Genomic DNA, 23014 nt, shown 5'->3' with positions numbered 1-23014 from the left:
TATCTGGCCTCCAATAAAATGGCCATTATTGCCGTTCAGCCTTATTTTTGAAGAAATTCCTGAAGGAAAATGTTAGTGAAGTTCAGGAAGAATGATGGATTTTAGTGAAAGAACAACCAAAGGAAATTATTGAAGCATTCAGAAATAATTTTCGATTCTTTTTATGAAACTAAAAGTTCTTAGCGTTCTGCAATTATAAAGAAATTATTTTCATATTTCTCATATCAGCTAAGAGATAGGTTTTGATAGAAGGAAAGATTTACGAAATACTACTTACTTACTTGATATTTTATGGGCCACAATCCACTATCGTGAATCTACGCCGAATGGATCCTTCTTATCCACTGGACACTACGGGTGATTAATCAAAAAATAACTTGTACTAATAGGTTCTTCTTGTACATCATTCCATGATTAACACTTACATTAAGATGTTTATGAAATAATAGATAAAAATCTTTTTTAATTTAATTTATTATAGAAACATAAAAATAGTGCAAACGCAAGGTATTCGTTGAAATGAATACAACTCTCTATAGACTGTTCGAAATCTCACTCAAAAGCTATATTAGAGAAAAAAATCATACTTTGGGAAAAGTTAATGGGTCCCTACATTAAGCACTCAAAATAATTTATGAGATTTTTTATCAAATCTTTACACATTGCATACCTTTTTGTACCAATTTATCCCTGGCTAAAATTTATCTCAAAGGGTATTGCAATATGTAAACTAAGGGATTGTGAAAAGTTAAGCTGCACATGTTTACACTTTCTTATTTAAGGCCTTATTAATTTTTTGTCAATATTTTTGAGAATTTTCCTTTAATAACAGCTAAAGATTGTTTCAGGAGATCATTGAATATGACAATAGTTATTTATGCAACAAGTTGCAAAATGATGATTTTTTCAGCAAGAGTTGTACATTTATCCTACGAGGTTCGCCGAGTTGGATAAATACGAGAGCTAAAGAAATCATGTTTTGCAACGAGTTGCATACAACATTTTTTGCTATTTCGAAAAAATGCCGTTTCAGCTAGATGAACTCTAAAAGCACAAACAAACATTTCAAGAGAACTCACATGGGCAAACAGCCATGCGTAGTTTCAATTCAGTATTTTTCAATCGCGTAGGCTGTGATAAGTACCCATAAATGTTACAACTTTTCTCGCTCCCATAGGTATCATGCAATAGTAGTTTTTGCAATTTCTCATCGTAATAGGCTGTTTTTCCTCACGCTAATCTGTCATGAAACGGCCTACTTTCCTGCACTGAAGTATGCAGTGCGGGAATAGTCATTACGCAACTGAAAACAGTGCGGTTATGATTCATTACGCAACGCTTTTTCATTACGCAACTGTTTTGAGTTGCGTAATGAATCACTACACAACAATTTTTCAGAAATTGTAAAATAATGGTGAATGCATTCCAATATAATTTCTGATGCCCTCAAGTGGTCTTCAAATAAATTGCAAAAAATGTTGTACGTAACTCGTTGTAGAACTCGATTTTTACAGTACTCGTCGTAATTATCCTACTCGGCAAGCCTCGTAGGATAAATTTACCACTCGTGCTGTAAAAATCATCATTCTGCAACTTGTTACGTAAACTACTATTACGGAACAAGTTGCCGAATGATAATTTTTACAGCACGAGTCGTAGGATAATTACGACGAGTGCAATACAAATAGAGTTCTGCAACGAGTTACGTACAACATTTTTTGCAATTTCGTAGAAGACCACTTGAGGGTATCAGAATTTATATCGGAATGCATTCAGCATTATTTAGCAATTTATTAAAAAAAGGTATGTTATGATTCATTACGCAACTCAAAACAGTTGCGTAATGAAAAAGCGTTGCGTAATGAATCATTACAGCACTGGTTTCAGTTACGTAATGACTATTCCCACACTGCATACTTCAGTGCAGGAAAGTAGGCCGTTTCATGACAGATTGGCGTGATGGAAAACAGCAAATTACGATGAGAAATTGCAAAAATCTTTATTCCCTATTAAAGGAAAGAACAGGTAAGACAGCACAAACAGTAGCTGACTACAAATGCTGGACGATCCGATCTCACATCACAATCACCAGCCTGTGTCGGAACCAGATAGCACAATGGATATAGACTTGAGTGAAGTGACTCGCCGTGTAAACCAAATGGAAAGTCACTTCACTCTAGTTGAGAGGTCACCTCGCTATACGATACCGACAGTTCTCACCACACGCCAGTCGTAGATAAAAACCCAAGAATCATATGCAATTGTGCTTATTCTGTGCGGCATGTAAAGCGAGACGAGTCGGTGAGGTATCGATTCGCTCCCATTTGATTCATAGCATCATTACTTTGTTATTTCTGATATTCAAAATGGTTTTAACTTCGTTCTTCAAAACACTTCGTAAACATGCAATTTGATTCAGAAATACATTTGAAAAATATAAATTTATGAAAAGTTTCACAAATATAAACATTTTTTAACATATTTTTATCAAATTTTCAAAGCACCACAACAAAAAATCCCCATGTGGCCCCACTTTTTTTTTCTTCGGGACAATGAAACTTATGTTCTTGACTAGTCGTATACACAAAATTAGCTGCCGACATCTGCCGCTTCAGGAGTTATCCTAGAATTTGTAAAACACTATTTTAAGACTGTTTTTACCAAAAATTTGAATAAATCTGAAAATGTTGCTAGTAAATGATGTATATTTACTTTGTTATAGTTAAGCTTCTCATACTTGATGACAAACTATTTTTTAACATTTTTTTGTATGAAAAAATGCTCAAAATCAATTTTTTGACTGTTTTTACTAAATTGTCATTTATCGTAATCCGCGTCAGTGATAGAGTATAAGTGTCTTCGGAAGAAATGTCAAAAATGCCTCAATGAACAACATTGCAGAAGAAAGTTTTTTGCTAGGACGCTCCTATCAAAAGATAAAACTGATCTAGATCAGTTTTCACTTATCTAGATCAAATCTGAATGTGTCAAAATGTAGTACAAGTTCTTCCAAAATACTTTGTCGAAGACACCAAACCTCTAGGGTGCATATCTAGAGTACTAGAGGTTTTGGCCGTCGAAAACAGCGATCTGCCCCAGTGTGCGAGCTTAACAATAACATTTCAAATTATGCAGTGCTTTTTTCTATTTTTTAGACTTGGTGTCCAACAAAATTTATATTGTTCAACATTCCTGATTTCTGCTTAAGTGAACGCTATTACAGCACCCGCTTCTTCTTATTTCTAGTGTTACGTCTCAACTGAGGTAGAGTTTGCTTCTCAGCTAAGTGTTCTAATGAGCAGTTCCACAATTATTGTTTGAAAGCTTTCTTTACTAAACACTTTTCCATTTGTGTAAATTGTGACAAGCCCAAAAATACTCTACGGAAAGACGGTCGACCGACGAGATTCGAACCCACGAGAGTCGTGGTCTTGCTGAATAGCTAAGCGTTTATCGAAGCTATTCAAGTGCGTGAACACGCTTGAATATAAGCAAAAAAAAAATCTCGTATCGGTTCTCATAGAGGTTTAAAAATTTTCTAAAGGTTTTTATAGAGTCCCCAGGAATTTCAGTGAGTTCCAGGGGTTCCAAAGTAGTTCTAAGTGTCAGTTTAAGAGCTCAATTGTAAAATCTCACCCTTAACCCATTAACCCCCAGGGATCTATTTTGAGATCAATTACTTTTATGAATACAGCTGGAATCAGGGATAAAATTTAGAAACTAAATGCTGTTTTTTCATACAAAATGCTCAAGTAAGGGAATCTGTATCTTAGCTGGTGGTAGTCCATATTGGTTGAAGTTTGAATGACGAACTACAAATATCGTAAAGTTTCCAGTGTGGTTCCTAATATTTCAGATCCTGGGTTTCCAATGTTGATCCTGGAATTTCTGTGTGGATGCTTTGATTACACTATGGGTCCTAGGATTGCAATGTGGGTCATAACATTTAAGTGTGGACCTTGGTATTTCAGTGTGAATCCTTTGATACCAGTGAGGATTTTGGGATTGTAGTGTGAATCGTAGGATTTCAGAGTGGAGCTTGGGATTCAAATGTGGATTCTGGAACTCTAGCATGCATCATGGAGCTCCAATGTGAATCCTGGTATTCCAGTGTGGATCCTTTTATTAAAATGTGGATCATGGGATTGTAGAATAGGTCGTGTGCATTTCCTGAAATCCTGTTTCAATGTAGATCTTGAGATACCAGTGTGGATCCCAGAACTCCAGTGTAGATTCTGGTATTTCAGTGAACCCTGGGATCATTAATGTAGATCGAAGGGTTGCAGAGCGGAACTTGAGACTATGGTGTGGATCATGGCAGTATCTTAGTATTCCAGTGTGGATGATTGAATTCCAGTGTGTATCCTAGTCTTCCAGTGTAGATCTAGAGGACCCCGTGTAGATCCTGGAATTCTAGTGTGGATCTTAAGAATACCAGTGTGACTGATTTTCTACTGACCATAGAAAGGAACCGCCTATCTCGATGCTTGAAAATGTCTTTCCAGAAATGGTCCAGAAAATCACGTTTTTCTGATCGCAGTACGTAGTTGAGAAGAAATGTCATTTCAAATGGGACTCTCTATAAGAAATTTCTTGACCCATTCACTCAAGAGATTTCTTTACTTTTCTTGAGCGAAACAGCATACTTAGCTCAGGGTAGAGCCTGGAATTCAAGTTTAGATCCTCAAAATCCTGGGTGAATCCATGGATTGTAGCGTGGACCGCAGGATTTCGATGTGGATCCTGAGATTGTAATGTATAATGTAAAACGCAGCATTTCGTAGGTTTCGGCAGCGATCCTAGATTTTCAGTGAAGATCCTTAGATTCCTGTGTGGATCCTGCTATTAAAATGTGGACTATGGAATTCCAATGTCAATCCTTGTTTACAGTGTAAAACCTGATATTCCAGTGTGGACCCTAGGATTTCAGTGTGAATCCTGGGAATCCAATCTGGATGCTGGAATTCTAGTGTGAATGTTGGAAATCCAGTGTGGGTTCTAGGATTCCGGTTAGGATCCTAGGGTTCCAGTATTAATCCTGGCGTTACGGTATAGATCCTGGTAGTCCAATATGGACCCTAAGATTGTAGAATTCCAGTGTGGATACTTGGATTTCAATGTAGTTCATCTATTGATTAGTATTGATCCTGAAATTCCAGCGTGGATCTTAGGATCCCTGAGTAGAACCCGAGATTCCATTGGGGATTCTAATATTTCAGTGTGAATCCTAGGTTTTAGGTGTGGATCCAGGGATTCCAGTTTTGATACTAAGATTGTATTATGAATCCTAGAATTTCAGTATAGATCATAGCAAGTCAATGTGGGTTCTGGGATTTCAGTGTGGATTCTGAGTTTCCAGTGTGGATTCTGGAGTGCCAGTGTTATAGAATGGATCCTGGTGGAATTTAAGTTTTTAACGTAGATCATGGGACTCCAGTGTGGATCATAGGATTCCAGTAAGGATGACGGGAATGCAGGTTGGATCCTGGGATGCCAGTATGGGTTCTGGGATTCTGTGAATCTTGGGATTTATTTGTGAATTTCTGTATTTTACTGTGATTTTAGCGTTTTTCCTGGGTCTCCAGTGTCAATTCCGGTATTTCAGTACGGATCCTGGAATTCCAGTTTAGATACCTGGATTCCAGTTTGGATCTTGGAATTCCACTACGGAATCTGGGATTCCACTGCGGATCTTTGGGTTCTAGTGTGGATTCTGAAGGTGAATGCTGGGAATCCAGTGTGGATCGTGATGTTCGATCTGTATTCTTGGGTTTAACTATGAATCCTAGGATTCTAGTGTGGATTGGGTTACTTAATTGTGGGTCCTAGGCTTCTTACGTAGCTATTGGGATTCCAGTGGGGCTTGTTGTATTGCAGTGTGGATCGTTATGTGTCAGATGTGAATCCAGATATTTCAGTGTGCATCCTAGGATTTCGGTATAAATGCTAGGATTCCGGTATGGATCCTGAGTATCTTTTATGGGTCCTGGTATTGCAGTGTGGATATTGAGATTCCAATACGGATCTCTAAAATTCATCGTACATCCTATGATTCCATTATAGATCTTGAGACTCCGGTGTGGATGCTGGGGTTTCAGTGTAGATCCTAGGATTCCAGAGTGATTTGCGGTGTTTCAGTGTAGGTATTAGGATCCCAGTGTTATTCCTGGTATTTCAGTGTGGATGATGGGTTTTCAGTGTGGATTCTCGGATTCCAGTTTGGATCTTGGGGTTTTAGTATGGGGTCATTTATGAGGGGGAGGGAGGGTTCTGGCCAATGGCCACGGTCCATACAAGCTTTAAAAATGTTGTATGGACAAATAACCACGAGAAGAGAGGGATCCCAAAATTAAATAACAACGTGGTTAATGGACAGTCCATATGGATCCTGGGATTCATATATGGATTCCGGGTTTCCAGTACGGTTGCCAAAAATTCAGTGTGGATCCTGGAATTACAATGTGAATCCTGGTGTTTCAGTCTGGATCTAGGGTTCCAGTAGAGCTCCTAGGATTCAAGTGTGGATAGTGTTACTTTATTGTGGATTCTTTTTTTTAATGTGGATATTGGGATTCCAGTGTGGTATATTGTATTTCACTGTTGACACTACAGTCTCAGGGTCATTGTGTCATTGTGAATTTTGATACTTCAGTGTGGAATCTGGTATTTCAGTGACGATTTTGAAATTCCTGTGTGGACATAAGGATTTCAGTGTGTATCTTGGTGGATCTTGTGATTTCACTGTGGATCTTGGAATTGGAACATGAATCCTTGGTTTCCAAGGGAAATCCTGGGATTCCAGTGAGATCCTTTTAATGACGGTTTTCGCATTCTCTTACCGTATTACGATGAATGTGAAATATTTCGGACGTTAATCAATTGAGGACGTTGCAAAATTTTCTGCATGCTGAACCCGGATTTCTGTCAATTATTTCCAAAACATCTTAAGCAATGAACTTCAAATTGCACTTTTGGAATAAATCAAGTTGCAGTGAAACATTTTCGCAGAACATATCAACAGACCTATAAATCAAAATCATCAACATCAAATATATTAAAGATGATATCAAAGATATCAACAGAACATAAATATCAAAAAAGTAACACGTTGTTGACAAGTCAGAAAAATCAAAACAAGTTTGAAATGGTAAATATCATTCTCTTCAAGCAACTTAAACTAACTTTATGTAACTGAAGTTTGGTTAATACGACGGGGTTGGTGGTCTAATGGCTACCGCTTCTGCTTCATATGCAGAAGGTCATGGGTTCAATCCCAGGCCTGTCCCTTTCCTCGTACTTTGTACTTGTGTCTTACACTTGCTTCTATCTTCCACTCTCAATCTATCACACTCACACCCTACTCGTTCATAGCAAAAACGCTAGAACCAGACACGGACAATAAACCTTTTCCCTACGCTTCACTCTATTTCATCATTATAGCATGCTTTTCCTTTCGCCCGATACTTGGGTAGTCTGCTAACCAAAGAGCAAACCTCTCTGCCATGCCTTTCCCCCAACCCATACACTCCCGCATGAACTGGTGTAGATGCAGTGGTGTATACGGTCTACGTGGGAGCCAGTTCAATGCATCATCAATTCCTCCCCCTTTACCTTCATTGGTCTGCATTCTGACGTGGCAGGTGCCATTGTTGCCTAAAAATAGAAGATCACCAGCACTTATACACTGAGGATGTCTGTTAGTCCCAAACAGTCATTCGGTTGGTTCCTTGTGTAAGTGCAGCTGATCTGGCAATACTGGAGTAGCAACCACGGGCGGCCAATCAAGCTCAAGCTCAAGCTTTATGTAACTGAAGTTTGGTTAATCACTTAAAAAATGAACTGATTAAAGCAAAACATGCCCTTTCTCCGATCTTCATGCTGCTTGTTTTCGGTCACATCACCCTACATAAAATTGGGAAAATAAAAGATATTTGTTGAATTTTTTTTGTAACGAAAAACAATATTTGGTGATCATATTTGGAGATTTCGGCTTTCAGCCACGAATTAAGCGTTGATTATTTTAAACCATTGCCAAAAACGGCAATTATTGTTAAAAATTGACAAAAAACGGTTGACACCTATACCCTTGAAAAAGGCCCAATAAAAGAGCCGAAACGTCGGGCAAAGCAAAACACACCGTTTTGATTTTTTTCCATGACTGAGAAAGCCAAATAAAGGAGTTGAAATCTCAAACATCCCAGTCAAATTTATCTATAAAAACTTACTCTTACTAATTTAACTCGAGTCTAGTACATGGCCAGCCTTACAGTAGCTGTCGGAATTCGTGTATCTGTCTCTAAAGGAATCAAATGGCATAGTACTAAATTTGGGTTTCATTTACTCACAGGTTCGAAGATTTATTGTGAATTGGGAGAAAACCGATATCCCCTACATATTGTTTCTCAACTGCCGGTTTGCTGTAGTCTCAGGCTTGACAAGCCTTACATTTTCCGGCTCTAGAAGGGAAGTTTTCGGGGTCATTAACACTAGCGCCACTGACTGCTCTATCCAGGAAGTCGTGAAACTTCTAGCTCAAACAGATCATGAATCGTCCCGGACCTCACTTCATAGCCGCTGTGACAAACCTGTGGCAGAATTTGACTCAGTCTGTGATGACCACACAGACTGATTCAAGATTTGTTACAAATATTTATTACAAACACAGTTGGTCAGTTATTTGCAGCTTCAGTAATTATATGAATCAGCTGCATTAAATCGATATAATTATATCCAATCTGGTAACTCTGCCTACCCAACAGTCTTGCTCACTAACCAATAGTCAAGCTGGCATAGGCTTCTGAGCAACTACCAACCGACCGGTGTGGCGCATTGCCGACTTAATCTCTTTGAAATGCAACCAACCGGTCTCCGCAGTCAGCGCAGCATTTTTTTCCACCACAACGATTCAGTCTTGAGTCGAAACTTGCGGTATCTGGTAGTGTAGTCCGTCGTGAGCGCGCGCGTTTTTCGGTAGATCGATTTTTTGTTCGCGATCGCGCTTCATAGCCCAAACGTGGCTCGCGGGTTTGTTTTGATCGGTGGACATCGGTTTCGGTTTAATTGGCAGGCAGCTCACAGAACTGTAGACTGCAGACAGCCAGTTGTCATCGCAAGATGGATTGACTGCGAATTTTAGTTGAGGATTGAGCAACCGTCTTTCCAGCTCAGTAGCTGCGACTAGTTTGGAGTTTTCCATTGGCCGTTGATAATGTAGCGAAAAAAGAGAAAATTGGTTGTGGATATGACTTTGGCGGACAGTCTGTGCAAGGACTGCCAAAAGGTCAATCTGATCGAGTGTGGCGAGCCTGCGGAACAACTTTGAAAAGTGAGATTCGATCAAGGAAATGTGCTTCTTCGGCGTCTGGGAGTGGATGTGAGATTGTACCATTGCTATAGCTTTATGAACCGGAAAAGCATGAAGAATTTGCCAGTGGCAAATGTTGAGTGAGTTTAAAGTGGCGTGTCAGCATATTGGACATAAAATGCCGAAATTGGCAAACAGCAAATAATGAGTGAAGATGTTTGATTCGTTTCGTTTTTTTTTTTGTTCACTCATGCATTGTGGAGTGGGTTGGTTTTTCGTTGTTTCACAATTATTTATTTTTCCATTACCGGGTAAACACAACTAAGAGGAAGCAAACAAATGCAACCGGGTGAAAGAGTAGCGAAGAATCGGCAGGAGAACAGTATGAAAGTAGAAAAAAGTTAATTAGGCGAGAAAACGTGGCGTATACTTGTTCTGCACCATTGTGAAAATCAGAAACATGGATTGAAATAATTGGATAATTTGTAGCTCTAGAATGGATCAGCTAGCAAAGCACCAATATCATCGCAAATGCTTATAATTACATATGCAGACGTTTGATATATGAGGCTCCAAGCTTTGCACTTTCGTTGGTTTGCGCATCAATGGAAGCTTAATGGAATACTGAAAAACTTCCTCTCCCACCTGGTATATCATTTGAACCTTTGATTTAAAACTACGTGACTTCTTTCGAAAAACGATATAAATCGGTTTTCAGTTAGTATGTTTTTTCATTCATTATAAGTATCATTCCAAACATTACATTGATTTCCCATATGTAGGTGTTCTGTGTTAGACAACATTATCATCCTAATTTGGTTAAACAAAATATTTCATTAAAATTTTGTTAATAATATATAACAATCCATTTGCCGTAGCAGTTCAGTTTTTTAAAAGAGTAAGTTTCACCTGCTTATAAGAGAAAAACGCTTTCAATTTACTTAACCTAACTTAACCTAAATATATAACGCATTAATAGTGGTAATAGAAGTTTGTAACGATTTTTGTCTCAAATTATAAATTATTTTATTGGTCATTTGTTCCAATGTTTCAACATTGGATATTTTATGCAACTTATAAGTACTTTACCAGGAAAGAAGCTTCAGAATCAATTTCAAATTTTTATTTTGAAAGCTAGTCAATATTGATACAGCAAACAACATGGCTGGCCTAAAAATTTGTTTGAATATTAAAAGCTTGTTCTTAAAACAAAGTTTTGATTTTCTATTAATTAGGGGATAGAGACATTTCAAATACTTGTTACATGTGGCTTGAATGCCCTCAATGTGAATTTTGTCTAGCATGAGCCCTAGACACTTAACTTCATCTGACCAATTTATTGAAACCCCTCTCAACGTGACAACATGTCTACTTGATGGTTTCAAATAAAGAGCTTTTGGTTTATGTGGGAATAGCAGTGGCGCAACCAAGGGGGGGTTTTGGGGGTCAACCCCCCCCCCCCAGAGTCGAATAAATATAAGGCTAATGAAGAATTTTTTTTTTTGAACGTTATCACCTACATTTCATTTGTGAAATATCGACTGTATTCTTATATTTCCAGCAAAACATTCTACATTATGTTAAAACGAGTGGCTTATTTGCCCGACGTTGCAACAAGGGTATTGTGTCTTCCTCAGGTGGTAAAAATAGTTTAAGTTTTTTGTGCTATGTTTTGCCTAACTATAACTGTCTGGTGTGGGTTTTTTATAAGCATAGCTCAAAAAATTATTCAATTTTTCATACACAATTAGTATTGGCAATGTTAAGTAAGTTGTATAAAAAAGATAGTGATTGTCGTAGCTATGTACAAAAAAAAACCCACACAAGACAAATCATAGGACAAAAAATGAAAACTATATTTACTCCATGAGGAAAACACAATACCTGTGTCGAAATTTCGGGCAAATAAGCACTACGTTTTAGCTTAAGATAGCGTTGCCGTAAAATTAAGGTTACTACACATAAAACAACTAAAGATCAGTAACTTAGTTTTACAGTTATGTCCTTCAAATTTGTGTTTTTTTTTTCAAATTATGTTAAAAAATATATCAGCGAATTGTTACTATAAAAAACTAATAAATAGCGTAAAGTTTCTTCCTTTCTGAAAAACAAATTGAAGCCTTGTTAGATAAGTTTGCAAAAAATCAGTTTTATTGGATCCTTTTGGACTTGATACAGCACCCAAAGCATCAAAATTTTTTAAGTTGATTCAACTTTAAGGCAAGCTTCATAACTTTCAGAGCATATGAAATCCTGAAGAAGCGATCATTTGGCTTTAAAAAATTACGGAGACACAAAATCTTAAAATGCTGGTAGTAGCATATCGAAATTTAGCAGGCGTTCATCTTTCAAATTGCTGAGCCTAAAACTCATCCTCATTGTTCAAAAAATTCAAAAACATATTTGAGACTTCAGTAATCGTATTGTTGTCTTTTGAACAACGCTGTTGGAAAAACCTCGCTTTTCGTACTCAGCACCAGCGTGGCGAATCTGACAATGCAAAACCGCGTGACAACTGGAAGTTTAAGGAACAACATAGGTGAAAAGCGATTGAAAAGTATCACGCTGGCTAATGTATTGAAATCTTGTCTAATTACTTTAATTGTTTAAATCGATTTTTTTCTCAATCATACCTTCTGAAAAAACATTACTTTCAAATTTGCAAACCCCCCACCCCCCCCAAAGAACCAAATTCTGGTTGCGCTACTGGGGAATATTCAGCCATTCCATGAAAAACCGATCTAGTGGGTCTCCGAATTCCGTGCAAATTTGCTATTTTGTTCCTTATCCGAAAAATCGCGATTTTGCAAAATTTTTATTTTTAAAAAAATTATAACTTTTGAACCGTTCGACCGATTTTCAATCTTTTTGGACGAAATGAAGGCTAAAGATTTTGACTTTTCAGGAAAAATATAAAATTTCACAAAAATTGTGTTTTTTACATGAAAAAACTCAATAGTTTCCGTTTTTTCGTGTTTTGAAGGCCTCGGGACCAAAGGGGCTATCGCTGTTCTCATTTTTTCTTTCAAAAGTTCAGAAAATTTTACGTAAACTGTCAAATTTTCAGCGATGTGTGTTTTTTAGTTTTTGAGATATATTTTTTTCAATTTTGTCTGAATAGTTTTTAAGCTATCATTCCATACAAAAAGATTGGAAATCGGTTAAGCTGTTCAAAAGTTATAATATTTTTTAAACATTACAAATCTAATGCGCTGAGACCTACAGTGTGTGCCGATAAAAAATGATTGATTTTTTATTTTCAAAAATATATATCTCAAAAACTAAAAAACATACATCGCTGAAAATTTGACAGTATACGTAAAATTTTCTGAACTTTCAAGAAAAAATGAGAACAGCGATAGCCTCTTTGGTCCCGAGGCCTTCAAAACACGAAAAAAAACGGAAACTATTGAGTTTTTTCATGTAAAAACACAATTTTTTGTGAAATTTTATATTTTTCCTGAAAATTCAAAATGTTTAGCCTTCATTTCGTCCAAAAAGATTGAAAATCGGTCAAACGGTTCAAAAGTTATAATTTTTTTAAAAATAAAAATTTTGCAAAATCGCGATTTTTCTGGTCACCCTATTTCGGAAATGGTCACCCTAATCAAAAAATCCAAAAATACATGTATCCTTATTTCGGAAAAGGAACAAAATAGCAAATTTTCACGGAATTCGGAGACCCACTAGATCGGTTTTTCATGGAATGGCTGTATTATTAGTTGAGTTTTGGAAGCATTTTTTGCAATCGACTACAGATGACACGCAGACTTCGTCTTTTGGAGGAGAGGCCTGTGTCATCCGCAAACAAGAATTTTTGACATCCCTGAGGTAACTCAGGTAAGTCAGATGTGAAAATATTTTATAATATTGGTCCCAAAATGCTGCCTTGGGGAACACCAGCTCTTACAGGAAGTCTCTCAGATCTGGAGTTCTGATAATTTACCTGAAGTGTACGATTTGCCAGATAACTTTGAATTATTCAAACAATGTATGTTGGAAAATTAAATTATTTTTTTATTTTACAATCAAGTCTTCATGCCAAACACTGTCGAATGTTTTTTCTATGTCTAGAAGACCAAGACCAGTAGAATTGCCTTCAGATTTGTTGGAACGAATGAAATTTGTTGCACGTAAAAGTTGATGAGTGGTCGAATGTCCATGGCGGAATACGAACTGTGCTTTGGCAAAAAATTAATTTTCGTTGATGTGGACCAACATTCTGTTCAAAATGACCTTTTCAAAATATAAACTGATGCAGGGAAGCTAGCTGATTGGACGATAACTGGAAGCTTCTGCGGGATTTTTGTCTGGTTTCAAAATTGGAACAACTTTGACATTTTTCCATTTGTCAGGAAAATATGCCGAATGCAAACATTTGTTAAATATATTAACCAAGAATGATAAGCTACTCTCTGGAAGTTTCTTGATGAAGATGTAGAAAATTCCATCATTGCCAGGGGCTTAAACATGTTTAAACTGTTTAATATTAGTTCTCACTACTTCCATATCAATCTCCCAAGAATTTTAGAATACGTTCTCTTGATTGAGAATGATTTCGAAGTGCTAAGTAACTTGATTTTCTATTGGACCAGTAAGTCCTACATTGAAATTGTGCGTCTTTTCAAACCTCATAGCAAGTTTTTGATCTTTTACGCAATGAGTTAGTAATAATTTGTTTTCCTCTTTCAATGCCGGTATTGGCTCCTGAGGTTTTTTTTTTTCTAAATTCCAAAAGGGCTTAGAGCCAAGGTCCAATTGAGAAATTTTTCTTTCTAAAATTTTCGTTTCGTCATTGACAAAACCGTTTTGTAATTTCTTTCTGCAGATCCTGCCATATAATTTTCATAGCAGGATCGCGAGTGCATTGAAATTACCTTCTCCTCACGTTTTCAAGACGGATCAAGAGTTTCAGACAATTGTCCATATTCACGGATTCAAATTTTACTTCACATTTTGGAATTGCAATGCTCCTGGCTTCAACAATGGAATTTGTTTAAGTTTTAAGAGCATTGTCAATATCAAGTTTTGTTTCTAAAGAAATGTTAACATCAAAATAAGAGTCAATATATGTTTCATATATATTCCAGACGGCTTGAAAAGAAATTGAAAGTAGAGCTGATAGGATTGAGAATCGCTTGATGGGATATTTGAAATTTAACAAGGACATGATCAGAAAAATCAGCATGAGTAACCAGTTGGCTACAAAAGTGAATAGAGTCCGTTAAAACCAAATCAATCGTAGAAGGGTTTCTTCAAGAGGAAAAACATGTAGGGCTATCAGGGTATTGAATTGAGAAATATCCTGAAGAGCACTAATCAAACAAAATTCTGCCGTTGGAATTACTTTGTGAATTATTCGATGACCGATGTTTGGTATTAAGTGACCAATGACAAATTTTTTTGACTTAATGCGAGTCAATTTTCGCAAGTCAGTTTGGAGCAAATTTACTTGCTGTCCAGAGCATTGAAAAGGCAAATAGGCAGCTATGAAAGTTTATTTACCAAGCTGTGTTTCTACAGAAACACCTAAAGCTTTAAAAAACTTAGTTTCAACTGACGAAAACAGATGATGTTCTATACGCCTATGAATGATGATTGGAATCCCCCCATATGTCCCATTAGGTCGATCATTACGATAAACAAAAAAGTTAGGATCTCTTTTGAGTTTGTATCCAAATTTCAAATAAGTTTCAGTAATACTTACCTAATGTATGTTATTAGCTGTTAGGAAATTAAATAGCTCGTTCTCTTTACCATTCAAAGAACGAGCATTCCAATTTAAAATATTTAAATTTTTATTTATTGGATCCATTAGAAAAACGTGATGCAATAACAATTTGATTTGTTAATTTTACACCAACTTGGACTGCTCCAGTCAAAGTAGTGGTTTTGAGCATTGCATCAATCATTTGATTCAATTGTTCAGTTAGAAAAATAAAATCAGAGGCAGACATATCACTTGAAGTGGGCACATTATCTGATGATTTTCCGTTAGAATTTTTTTAGACGAAGAGGCAGAGTAGAAGTTTCCTATGGCGGCAGGATTTTTTCCATTTGATTTGAAACAATAAGAACGGTTACTTGTAGTATGGAAAGGGAAGGAGGTAACTTAACCTGCTACAATTTCGGCATAGGATTTCCGTGGTTAGATCCATTCGAAAATTAATGATTCGAACGCAACCCGACGGAAGTAAATTAGTTTGTAAATGAGCATGATTATACTCTTTCTGATGGGCACGGTATTTAATCAAGCGCTCGTTTACTGAAAATTCTACCTGGGGAATTCCGGAAACGAGAAATATGACCGTTCATCTGCCTGGTACGAGCATCGACGACTCGCCTACGCGAAGGGCAAGCCCAAAAATGTGACCTCTGATTGCCCCCGCAATAAGCGCATATGAAATTATCGGTATCTTCCTTCACTGGACAGACGTCCTTAGCGTGAGAAGAACCTCCGCAAATCATGCATTTGATTTAGCATTTATTCGGCAATGTTTTGTTCCATGATTCCACCTTTGGCACTGACGGCACTGAGTGTTGTACTGAAAATTTCCTCCAGGTTTCTGGAAATGTTCCCATGTCACATGGACATCGAACATTAGTCTTACTTTTTCCAAAGTTTTAATATTATTGAGTTCTTTTTTGTTATAGTGAACTAAATAATATTCTTGAGAAAGCCCTTTCGGAACAATGCTAGATTGGGTTCTCTTTTTCATAATGATTACTTGGACTGGGGGAAATCCAAGTAAATCATTTATTCCATTTTTGATCGCCTCAGGTTACTAGTCACTTGAGAGACCTTTCAAGACGACTTTAAACAAATGTTCAGTTTTGTCGTCATAGGTAGAACATTTTTGCTTCTTCTCTTCAAGATGTTTGAGAAAAAGTTCGCGATATTTAAGAGTTTCCGGCAAAACGCGACAGTCTCCATTCTTTGCGATTTGGAAGGAATCCTTCCAAATCGCAAAGAAAGGAGACTGTCGTGTTTTCAAGAGTTTGGAGTTTTGGAGTTCAAGATCTTCTGCCTAAATCCTCCAAATTCAGAACAACTGACCACGATAGATGGCACTCTTTGTTTCCTCACTTGAATCAAAGAGCCTGGGCTAGAAACTGCTTCGATTTGGTGTTCAGAAATTTTGTCTATAGCATCGAACTGATTGCTCATTTCGATACAATGATCAACATTATCCATTTTACCGTTGGGAGAAAGCGTGCATTCCGGAGAAGCAACCTTACTTCTATTTTTGCCACGTTTAGTGACAGTTTAAAAAACCTTTTTTTTTGGAAGGAAGTTGTGGATTCCTCTGACTCAACATGGGCTCGTTTTGTAGCCGTTATCAATGAGTTAATAATATTCTCAATTAAACCATCAGCGAACATAATTACTCATAATTCAAGAAAGTGTATAGTGTACACTCCACCCATTATGGCGATAATTACGACTCGTTATAAATATGGCTTCTAATTAACCATTATCGCATAATCCACTATCGTCTTAATTCTCACGTTTTGCTGAGATTATGCCTGCTAATCAGTGTGCATTGCGATTTGCATATCCAAACTCTGACGCAACTGTTCACCATCGGCAAAACGGAACGTTTGATTAGAGCAACCAACGAAACCCACTTCGTACCCACAGTCAGTGTGTTCTCATTACCATATCACTTCGCCGGCACAGTGCACAGTGCTGGCGGATGCTTGCTCGTATCAACCCATATCGAACATCCGCGAGATCCGAGTCCCGTAAAACCGGCTTTTCTGAGGTTGGGACGACACTTAAGATGTCATGTCTTTCAAGCTGCATCTGCGAAAATTGTGGTTCGACACTTTGTGGAGTTGGGCAAAGTTGCTTCAAAAAGCCATTAAGTTTACTGTTTTTCTAAAATTGCGCTAAAAATTTCGCGCCAAAGATTTTGAAAACGTCGTTTTTTTGCTAGGCATTACATCCCCACTGCAACAGGGACTGCTTCTTAGCTATAAGCTTCTATGAGCACTTCCACAGTTATTAACTGAGAGATTTCATTGCCAAAGTTGTCATTTTCATATTCGTGTATGACAAGCACGATGATACTCTATGTCCAAGGAAGTCAAAAAAATTCCATTATGAATTATGTCCTGGACCGACCAGGATTTGAACCCAGACACCTTCGAAACGACTTTGCCTTCTAGTCGCGGACTAGGCTATATTCCAAATCGTTTTGATGCTTTCTGCAGGACTATTCCTTGAACAATTAGGATGTGCAGAAGGTATCGAAAAGAATTGAAGCAACTGCGTTAATCACAAACATTTTCAAGATAGTCGGCGCGAGAATCGTTCGCACAATGCTTCCTATTCGACCTTCGAAACAGAATCCAATTCGAAAGCTTTGCACAAAGTGAAACGACACATGCGTGTTTATAACTGCCATCCCCGTCATCAGCATTTCGTTTTTCCCAAATCGAATTCCTATTTCTTTGGTAGCTCTTTACGTTTGCATCTATCATAGCGCTAGTGTGGCTGATAAGTACAGCTTCAGTACGGGATAATAATGGCTAAGATGGATTTTTTTGCTCTGTGAATTTTTCTCACTAATAGCAGCGTGGTGAAAGTGAACTTTTTTCGCGGGTGAAGTTCAGTTCTGATATTTTTTATGATTGCAAAATTTCTTCTCATCAAACTAGCGCACGTCGCAATGACGTGTTTGTGGGTTTCTCTCTTTTCTTTAATTCTGCGTAAATGTTTGCACTGTTCCATCAATTTGAGGACAAATGCTGATATTTTCATGTACATTTAGTTCTCTAGAAAATTAAGGGTTGCTGAATCCAATGCCAATATCGATACTGTTTGAGCTTTAGGTCTATAAAATATAATCATGCCCTAGGGAAGGATATCCACTACACTGGGCAGGAAGTTAATTTGCTGACTTGGGGAAACTGACTTGCAATAAGTCAACATTTTCTGTCATTGTTTATGTTTACTTTACTGCAAAACATTGCTCATGGATTAATTAGCAGAGTAATTCCAACGATTGAATTTTATTTGATGAGTGTTTTTCAGTATATTTCTCAACTCAATGCCCTGATAGCCCTACTTGCTTTTCTTCTTTTAGAAACCCTTCTACGATTGATTTGGTCTTAACCAGTTAGGCAATTTCCTAAGGAAATTCAACATTCGGTAATGTTGCCAAATTGAACTTACTTATAAATGTTTTGACAACGGAATCGTTTTCGGCGATGTCATTTTTAGTGAAAACCGCATTTTTCTTGCTTATATCGTTTGCAGAACTTATGTGAGACATGACTCTTCGTTAGGGTCATCCTTAACCATTGAAATCTTTGTTTCGAAAAGTTGATAAATTTAGGCATGAAGTAAACGCAATTTTTGCAAAAATCTTCATTTCTATTAGCACATGAATATAAGAAAGAAAGGCACCATTCAGGATTTGGAAATGTTCCATCAATAAATGATAATACGATCATTTTAAGAGATGAGTCATTCCAATCAATGTTACCCCACTGATCAATGATACCCTGGATTACGGTATGCTAATTAGAATTGATTTAATTTTTTGAAGTTTTTCTTCAACATGCATTTTAGTAGAATAATTGGACTGTGAAAAAATTCTTGGAGATTGTTTGTAGTTCACCAAAGTAAAAATCTATATTCCAAAAATTTCTCTAAAAAATAATTATTTCAAAATATAAACAAGAAATTTTTTCAAAAACACAATTATTTCAAGAGTGTTTCTAAAAGTTGAAATATAATCTTCAATTATTCATTTTAGAGTACTTCGGTTATTTCTCAAGAGATTCTTGATAATATTCTTTTGATATTCCGTCCTGGAAATCCAAAATTTCTCTTTGGAATGTTTAGATTTACTGCCAAAGACTTTTCAGAATTAAAATGTATACGGTATTAATATTTGACTTGCACTGCACCGAGAATTTCCAGTGAAATATAGACAAGTAATCGTTTAAAAATCCGTCCAGAGATACCACTGGCCATATTTCCATGAATTCTTATAGAAGTTCCTTTAGATTTTTTTTTCTAGAATTCTTCCTATTTCCTACAAATTGCTGGAATAAATTTATGAAGTTTTCTAAGAAATTCCACCCAGATTCTACACAAGTATTTCTGAATAGTCAGAAGCTTTCAGAGATCAAAACAATTACGACAGAAAGCACTATAATAACATTTACCATAAATTGGCTGGAGTACCTGTGACGACAAATATTTAAATTCATCGAAATAATCAAAAAACTTATTTTAAAATCTGCATGGGTTTATCAGGGGTCTTCTACTAAAACCGTTTCCAGAAATTTTGATTATTTTTATTTGTTTTTGTTTTTTTTTTGCAGAGGAGAAAAATACTCAAATACTTTTAATCTTTTTTATATTCGTTTTGAAACTTTCTTTAAAGTGCCCTCTTATTTGTTACCTCAGAAATTCTCGGAGGTGAGTTGTCCGTAAAAACATGTCTGGTGAAATCCATTGAGAATCTTCAACGATTTTTATGGAACTATTAAATCATGTTATTCCTGAAAAAAAAAAACACTTATGAAATAGAAAAAAAATGAAATTTCCTGATCTAATTGCTATCAATCTTCTTTAGAAATTCGTAGAAGATTTGTTGGGAAATTTTGAAATAAAATATTGATAAGTCATTCATGTGAATATAAAGAGTGCTAGCTGGATTTCTTTTGGGAAGAATTTCATGCAATTCAAAAAAAGCACAAATTATCCTAGTGATCCTTAAAATCTGGAGAAAAAAAAACAATGAGAAATATCAGGAAGTTTTGAAACCTTAAAAAAGACTAAATAATTTCCTGAATTACTGTTTGACACAAGAAACAGACAGATATTTTGTTTGGCATTGAGAGTTGCCGAAGGAATACCTTAAAAATTGTGAAAAAAAAACTCGGAGATATTTTACAAATTATCTGCGAATCATCATCATTTTATCAGGAACTTTCAGAGAAATCTCTAGCGAATACAATCTTTGGTGGAATCTATGGCAAGAAATTCAGGAATATTTGAAAGATTTGATTTGATTTTAAAATATGTTATTAGTGTAGATATTTTCTGATTATTGCTAAAAGGAGTTTCCAAGGTAACCAAATTTTTAAGATTGTGGAAAACAATATTCATAGTACTTCTCTATGGACTACTAATTGCAAAACCGATTGAAAAATTTGCTAAAGAGTTGAAAAAAAACATTATTAAAAAACAATTATGATATTTTTGCTTAAATATCTGGATGAAAATATTTGAAAAATCTCTATAAAAATTTCTGAAGGGATCTCTAGAGAAATACTCTGTGAAATTCCGATGTAAATTGTTGCAGAAATTCGTGACAAAAAAAAAACTTGGGCGGCGAACAAAAAGTTTCTCGAATATTGGCTTGGAAAAATCTTTAAAAAAATATTGTGAGAATCCGTAAAGAATTATAGAAAATTTCTGAAGGAACTCATAAAGAGACATTCTACTTTAAATTTTGATTTATTGAATTTTTTATCCAGCAATGTTTTATATAAGGAATACTATCTATCTACTAATATTATCTTGAAAGAATCCTTAGATATGTTTTAGATGAATTTCATGAAACATCAGTGGAGAATTCAGTGAATAAATAATTGAACATATATTTTTAGGGATTCATGGAGCAATCTGTGGACCATGCACTGGTCAGCTATTACTTGACAAGCATGGTTTTAACTGTAGAGATTTTTTTTGAAGAAATTCTTCAACAGTAATGTTAAACATGATAAAGGAGAGCCTAATTTTCCGACTAAAGGCCTAACTTAAAAAGTAGCAAATGTCAAAACTGAAGAAACAATATTCTGCGTTAAAATCAACAAATCAATGAAAATTAAAAACACACGGCAGTTTAAGTTTTAAAATAAAACAGTTGTGAGTTTTGTTTTTTTTTTTTAGAATTGGGGATTTTGAAGCAGAAAACTGATATTTCAGATATTTCGTTAGCTTTTTATATTAGTTTGTTGTTTTGAAGTGCTCAAGTGAACTCTTGATTAGACTATTTCCAAGCTTCTGTAAGCGACAATAATTCTAAAATCTTTCTGTGTTAGGCCGGAACAAATTTGAAATTTTACTTTTGTCTCCCCCCCCCTTCAAAATTTTCAAAAAGTCATAAGGGGAAAATAAATAAATAATCTTATTTTCAGTTTTGATTTTCATTATTTTCCGTGTTTTTTGCTAGTTTTGTTTTTCGTCTTTACTGTATTACATGAGATAACATGTGTTATTGGATTACAAGTACTCAATTTGTTTGTTTTACTGTAACAGTGTGGCCTATGAAAATAGATTTTGTTATGATTCACATGGATTCTTTTTCTTCTTGGCATTATGTCACCACTGGAACAGAGCCTGCTTCTCAGCTTAGTGTTCTTATGGAGCACTTCCACAGTTATTAACTGAGAGCTTTCAGTGCCAAAGTTCCCATTTTCGCATTCGTATATCATGTGGCAGGTACGATGACCTTTAAAGCCCAGGGAACTCAAGGAAATTTCCATAACGAAAAGACCGGGAATATTACATACATTTGGACCAAATTGAAATAATCTAAATATGATTTAAAGTTGCATATAAGTGCAACATTTTCGCAGTCTTCTTAAAATTGTTAATAGCTAGAGTACAATTTCAAATCCATTTTATGAAAAATGTTATGTGATCGATGTTAAGAATAAAAGAAATGCCGTGTTTATTATTCAAATATTTTGATTTGACGGATATATTAATTGAAAAAAGATGACTTTTCCTGAATTTCCATTTTATTATTTTTTGTCCCCCCCCCCCTTGACACATTTTGGTGGAAGGTGACAAAAGAAGATTTTAAGATTTGTTCCGGCCTTATTTTATAATCGAATCCCCTCAGGCGTAAGCTTTTATCTGATCATATTGCCTTTGAATCTTATTGAAAATCACAAAATATGTGTTGGTTCAATACGGACCTCTTAATTTTCAACGAGCAATCAGTCTATTCCAAAAGCTCCACCCAGTGGAAATCTGCTTGACTTAGTAGAAAATCACATAAGTAATATTGCAACTTCGATAATGCCTTTGTTTTGTGACTTTTTCGAATTTGTTTTGTCAGAATATCGAAGAGCTCCAAAATTTGATAAAATTGATTATTCTTTCATTAGATGCGAAATAACCTTACCTTCATCTCACTTTGATCAGATGTGATGAATGTTGTAAACTGCGAGGGATATGTAATAAATTTAATTTGGATGAACAATAAAAATCCATAAAAGTATGCTGTCAGAGTGAAAAAAAAAATCCAAAAATGATCAGCGCGCTGAGTAATGCAAGGAAACGGAACACATTTTAAGTGATTTTTAAGATTTTTACACATCGAATGATTCATCTTTCCATCCATAAATATTACATTATTCGATGTCTTTGATTTGAATTTTTGACCATTTCCCATATTGGGATGGGTGAGATCGCTGCACGATATATATATATATATATATTTTCAATACGGCCGATGAGAACAAAATCGGCTGATGGTCATTTTAGTAAGGTACCGCGGGGCAAGTGGGAACGAAAAAACGATAGTTCAAACAAATTGTTCAATAAAATTTTTAAATGTCAATATTTTTCAAATCCAACAACACAATCACATTTTGGCAACATATTTGCTGGTGTGTGCATGAAACTGATCGAATAATTTCGAAACTGTGAAAACCTTGGAAGAAAGTTTTAGA

The 23014-nt window shown here is 35.9% G+C and overlaps 1 protein-coding gene across 3 annotated transcripts in view; it reads left to right on the top strand.

Annotated features, from left to right (window-relative positions):
- LOC5574043 (sodium- and chloride-dependent neutral and basic amino acid transporter B(0+)) overlaps positions 1 to 23014 on the top strand; it is a 400663-nt gene that overhangs the window by 334065 nt on the left and 43584 nt on the right. Inside the window, exon 1 of one of the 3 annotated variants that reach the window (XM_021843078.1) lies at positions 8913 to 9325. The exons of the other annotated variants lie outside the window; for them this stretch is intronic. The gene's annotated coding sequence lies outside the window, so the exon portion shown is untranslated. Of the gene's footprint in view, positions 1 to 8912; positions 9326 to 23014 lie in introns of those variants that run through there. 3 annotated transcript variants of the gene reach the window in all.

This window comes from Aedes aegypti, chromosome 2 (genome assembly GCF_002204515.2).
Source record: "Aedes aegypti strain LVP_AGWG chromosome 2, AaegL5.0 Primary Assembly, whole genome shotgun sequence".
Taxonomy (NCBI): domain Eukaryota; kingdom Metazoa; phylum Arthropoda; class Insecta; order Diptera; family Culicidae; genus Aedes; species Aedes aegypti.
The sequence above is the reverse complement of the archived record's forward strand: the minus strand, read 5'-3'. Positions and strand labels throughout refer to the sequence as shown.